This window comes from Oncorhynchus tshawytscha, linkage group LG01 (assembly GCF_018296145.1).
Source record: "Oncorhynchus tshawytscha isolate Ot180627B linkage group LG01, Otsh_v2.0, whole genome shotgun sequence".
Taxonomy (NCBI): Eukaryota; Metazoa; Chordata; class Actinopteri; order Salmoniformes; family Salmonidae; genus Oncorhynchus; species Oncorhynchus tshawytscha.
In genome coordinates, this window is record NC_056429.1 from 38167004 (window position 1) to 38173123 (window position 6120).

Consider the following 6120-nt stretch of genomic DNA (forward strand, 5'->3'; position numbering starts at 1 on the left):
ACAGTTGATGTTGACATGTGTCTGTTACTTGAACTCTGAAGCATTTATTTGGGCTGCAATTTCTGAGTCTGGTAACTCTAATTAACTTATCCTCTGGGAACTCTGGATCTTCCTTTCCTGTGGCAGTCCACATTCGAGCCAGTTTCATCATAGCGCTTGATGGTTTTTGTGACTGCACTTGAAGAAACTTTTAAAGTTCTTGACATTTTCCAGATTGACTGACCTTCATATCTTAAAGTAATGATGGACTGTCGTTTCTCTTTACTTATTTGAGCTGTTTGTGGAAATTTGTAGAGTGGTTGAAAAACAAGTTTTAATGACTCCAACCTAAGTGTATGTAAACTTCAGACTTTAACTGTATATACAGTCATTAAAACTCATTTTTCAACCACTCCACAAATTTCTTAACAAACTATAGTTTTGGCAAGTCGATTAGGACATCTACTTTGTGCATGACACAAGTCATTTTTCCAACAATTGTTTGCAGACAGATTATTTCACTTATAATTCACTGTATCACAATTCCAGTAGTCAGAAGTTTACATACACTAAGTTGACTGTGCCTTTAAACAGCTTGGAAAATTCCAGAAAATGATGGCATGGCTTTAGAAGCTTCTGATAGGCTATTTGACATCATTTGAGTCAATTGGAAGTGTACCTCTGGATGTACTGCAAGGCCTACCTTCAAACTTGGTGCCTCTTTGCTTGACATCATGGGAAAATCAAAAGAAATCAGCCAAGATCTCAGAAAAAAAATTGTAGACCTCCACAAGTCTGGTTCATCCTTGGGAGCAATTTACAAACGTTCATCTGAACAAACAATAGTACGCAAGTATAAACACCATGGGACCACGCAGCCGTCATACCGCCCAGGAAGGAGACACATTCTCTCTCCTAGAGATGAACGTACTTTGGTGCGAAAACTGCAAATCAATTCCAAAACAACAGCAAAGGACCTTGTGGAGATGCTGGAGGAAACAGGTAAAAAATGATCTATATCCACAGTAAAATGAGTTCTATATCGACATAACCTGAAAGGCCGCTCAGCAAGGAAGAAACCACTGCTCCAAAACAGTTTGCAACTGCACATGGGGACAAAGATCCTAATATTTGGAGAAATGCCCTCTGGTCTGATGAAACAAAAATAGAACTGTTTGGCCATAATGACCATCGTTATGTTTTGAGGAAAAAGGGGGAGACTTGCAAGCCGAAGAACACCATCCCAACCGTGAAGCACAGGGGTGGCAGCATCATGTTGTGGGGGTGCTTTGCTGCATGAGGGACTGGTGCTGTCACGCCCTGGTCAAAGTATTTTGTGTTCATCTTTATGTATTTGGTCAGGCCAGGGTGTGGCATGGGGTTTTTGTAATTGTGGTGTGTTTGTCTTGGGGTTTTGGTGGTGGTATTGGGATTGTAGCTTAGTGGGTTGTCTAGCAAAGTCTATGGCTGTCTGGAGTGGTTCTCAATCAGAGGCAGATGCTTATCGTTGTCTCTGATTGGGAACCATATTTAGGCAGCCATATTCTTTGAGTTTGTCGTGGGTGATTGTCCTTAGTGTCTTACTTGTACTCTCTGTTAGTTTGCACTAGATAGGCTGTTTTCGGTTTTCATTTACGTTTATTGTTTTGTAGTGTTTAGTGTTTAGTCGTATTTACGTTTTGTTTAATAAATATGGATCGCAATCGACACGCTGCAGTTTGGTCCGACTCTCCTTCATCACCACTAGAAAACCGTTACAGAATCACCCACCACCAACGGACCAAGCGGCGTGTCAACAGGCAGGAGCAGCCGAAAGAGGAGAGGCAACAAAGGCAGCAACAGCGGCGCAATGAGGATTGGACATGGGACGATATATTGGATGGCAAGGGTTGCTACACATGGGAGGAGATCCTGGCGGGAAGGGATCGCCTTCCATGGGAACAGGTGGAGGCACTTAGGAGAGCAGAGGCAGCCGGAGAGAGGAGCCGGCGATACGAGGGAACACGGTTGGCAAGAAAGCCCGGGAGTCAGCCCCAAAAAATTCTTGGGGGCTTACAGGGAGTATAGCTATGCCAGGTAGGAGACCTGCGCAAACTCCCTGTGCTTACCGGGGCTGGAGAGACCGGGCAGGCACCGTGTTATGCTGTGGAGCGCACGGTGTCTCCAGTGCGGGTGCACAGCCCGGTTCGGTATATTCCAGCTCCGCGTATCGGCCGGGCTAGATTGAGCGTCGAGCCAAATGCCATGAAGCCGGCTCTACGCATCTGGTCCCCAGTGCGTCTCTTTGGGCCGGCTTACATGGCACCAGCCTTGCGCTCGGTGTCTCCGGTTCGCCTGCATAGCCCAGTGCAGGCTATTCCACCTCGCCGCACTGGCAGGGCAACCGGGAGCATTCAACCAGGTAAGGTTGGGCAGGCTCGGTGCTCAAGAGCTCCAGTGCGCCTGCACGGTCCGGTCTATCCAGTACCACCTCCACACCCCAGCCCTCCGGTAGCAGCTCCCCGCACCAGGCTTCCTGTGCGTGTCCTCGGTCCAGTACCACCAGTACCAGCACCACGCATCAGGCCTACAGTGCGCCTCGCCTCTCAGCGCTGTCGGAGCCTTTCTCCTCTCCTGCGCTGCCGAAGTCTCCCGCCTATCTAGCGCTGTCGGAGCTTTCCTCATCTCCAGCGCTGCCGGAGTCTCCCGCCTGTTCAGCGCAGCCAGAGCTGCCAGTCTGCATGAAGCAGCCAGAGCTGTCAGTCTACATGAAGCAGCCCGCGCTGCCAGTCTGCATGAAGCAGCCAGTCTACATGGAGCAGCCAGAGCTGTCAGTCTGCATGGAGCAGCCAGAGCTGTCAGTCCGCATGGAGCAGCCAGAGCTGTCAGTCCGCATGGAGCAGCCAGAGCTGTCAGTCCGCATGGAGCAGCCAGAGCTGTCAGTCCGCATGGAGCAGCCAGAGCTGTCAGTCCGCATGGAGCAGCCAGAGCTGTCAGTCTACATGAAGCAGCCCGAGCTGCCAGTCTGCATGAAGCAGTCAGTCTACATGGAGCAGCCAGAGCTGTCAGTCCGCATGGAGCAGCCAGAGCTGTCAGTCTACATGAAGCAGCCCGAGCTGCCAGTCTGCATGAAGCAGCCAGTCTACATGGAGCAGCCAGAGCTGTCAGTCTGCATGAAGCAGCCAGAGATGTCAGTCTGCATAGAGCAGCCAGTCTGCATGGAGCAGCCAGTCTGCATGGAGCTGCCAGTCTGCATGGAGCTGCCAGTCTGCACGGAGCTGTCAGTCTGCACGGAGCTGTCAGTCTGCACGGAGCTGTCAGTCTGCACGGAGCTGTCAGTCTGTAAGGAGCTGCCAGTCTGCAAGGAGCTGCCAGTCAGCACGGAGCCGCCAGAGCGGTCAGTCTGTAAGAAGCCGCCAGAGCTGTCAGCCTATATGGGGCAGCTAGTGCCGCCAGTCTGCCCAGCGCCGCCAGTGCCCCCAGTCTGCCCAGCGCCGCCAGTCTGTCCAGCGTCGCCAGTCTGCCCAGCGTCGCCAGTCTGCCCAGCGTCGCCAGTCTGCCCAGCGTCGCCAGTCTGCCCAGCACCGCCAGTCTGCCCAGCACCGCCAGTCTGCCCAGCGCCGCCAGTCTGCCCAGCGTCGTCAGTCTGCCCAGCGCCGCCAGTCTGCCCAGCGCCGCCAGTCTGCCCAGCGCCGCCAGTCTGCCCAGCATCGCCAGTCTGCCCAGCGCCGCCAGTCTGCCCAGCGCCGCCAGATCTGCCAGTCTGCCCAGCGCCGCCAGATCTGCCAGTCAGCCAGACTCTTCCAGATCTGCCAGTCAACCAGACTCTTCCAGATCTGCCAGTCAACCAGACTCTTCCAGATCTGCCAGTCAGCCAGACTCTTCCAGATCTGCCAGTCAGCCAGACTCTTCCAGATCTGCCAGTCAACCAGACTCTTCCAGATCTGCCAGTCAACCAGACTCTTCCAGATCTGCCAGTCAACCAGACTCTTCCAGATCTGCCAGTCAGCCAGGATCTGCCAGTCAGCCAGGATCTGCCAGTCAGCCAGGATCTGCTGAGACCACCAGCCAGCCAGGAGCTGGTAGATCTATTTACCGGCCTGAGCTTCCTCTCACTCCTGAGCTTCCTCTCACTCCTGAGCTTCCTCTCACTCCTGAGCTTCCTCTCACTCCTGAGCTTTCTCTCACTCCTGAGCTTTCTCTCACTCCCGAGCTTCCCCTCAGTCCCGAGCTGCCTCGGTCCCGAGCTGTCCTTCAGTCCCGATCTGCTCCTCAGTCCAGTGGGGTTCTGGGTGAGGACTACTAGGCCATGGTCGGCGGCGAGGGTGGACTATCCAGGGACGAAGGGAGAGGGGACTAAGACATTAAAGGAGTGGGGTCCACGTCCCCGCGCCGGAGCCGCCACCATGGACAGACGCCCACCCGGACCCTCCCTATTGTTTTGAGGTGCGTTCGGGAGTCCGCACCTTAGGGGGGTTCTGTCACGCCCTGGTCAAAGTATTTTGTGTTCATCTTTATGTATTTGGTCAGGCCAGGGTGTGGCATGGGGTTTTTGTAATTGTGGTGTGTTTGTCTTGGGGTTTTGGTGGTGGTATTGGGATTGTAGCTTAGTGGGTTGTCTAGCAAAGTCTATGGCTGTCTGGAGTGGTTCTCAATCAGAGGCAGATGCTTATCGTTGTCTCTGATTGGGAACCATATTTAGGCAGCCATATTCTTTGAGTTTGTCGTGGGTGATTGTCCTTAGTGTCTTACTTGTACTCTCTGTTAGTTTGCACTAGATAGGCTGTTTTCGGTTTTCATTTACGTTTATTGTTTTGTAGTGTTTAGTGTTTAGTCGTATTTACGTTTTGTTTAATAAATATGGATCGCAATCGACACGCTGCAGTTTGGTCCGACTCTCCTTCATCACCACTAGAAAACCGTTACAGGTGCACTTCAGAAAATAGATGGCATCATGACGCAATAAAATGTTGTGCATATATTGAAGCAACATCTCAAGACATCAGTCAGGAAGTTAAAGCTTGGTCGCAAATGGGTCTTCCAAATGGACAATGACCCCAAGCATACTTCCAAAGTTGTGGCAAAATGGCTTAAGGACAAAAAAGTCAAGGTATTGGAGTGTCCATCACAAAGCCCTGACCTCAATCCTATAGAAAATATGCGGGCAGAACTGAAAAAGCGTGTGCAAGCAAGGATGACTTCAAACCTGACTTAGTTACACCAGCTATGTCAGGAGGAATGGGCCAAAATTCAACCAACTTATTGTGGGAAGCTTGTGGATGGCTACCTGAAACATTTGGCCCAAGTTAAACAATTTTAAGGCAATGCTACCAAATACTTGAGTGTATGTAAACTTCTGACCCACTGGGAATGTGATGAACGAAATAAAAGCTGAAATAAATCATTATCTCTACTATTATTCTGACATTTCACATTCTTAAAATGAAGTGGTGATCCTAACTGACCTAAGACAGGGAATTTTTACTAGGATTAAATGTCAGGAATTGTGAAAAACTGAGTTAAAATGTATTTGGCTGAGGTGTATGTAAACTTCTGACTTCAACTGTATATGTTTGAAATCACTTGTGAAAACAGAATCCTAATTATTACTCCTATTATTACTCCTAATCGCGCCTATCCAGGCACCTGGGCCAGATTCATTGATTCCCCTCAATGACACAGTTTGCCTTTGGTACAGCTTTTGTCACTCAGACTCAATCATTCTCATTGGTTGAATTTGGAATCCTCTGATGTTGTCATGGGGAAAGTAAAGAAGGAGGTGGTGAAAAAAAATTCAGGACAGGAACTAGGAAGAGTGCTGGAGGGAATATGGCGGTTACAGAATCTCTGTATGAAACTGATTGGGGGTCAGGTGAAGATGAGATTACAGAGAGAGAGAATGATTGAGCTACAGTCCTGAAAATGAAAGGAAACTAAATAAGTAAAGTTGTGGAGGAAACTAAGAAATCCCTGGATTAGTTTATAGTGGGAGTGAGGGTTTGGATCAGTGTTACCTGGGGGATCCGTTTGAAGTCACGAGTAGTGTCATGGATGCATTTAGCCCTTGATTATGACTTTCAGTTCCATTACACTACACATAAGAGTCATTGGATGAAGGTGTCTTCTTCTGTATGGGGGGGGTGTTTTGTTAAGATCCCCAAC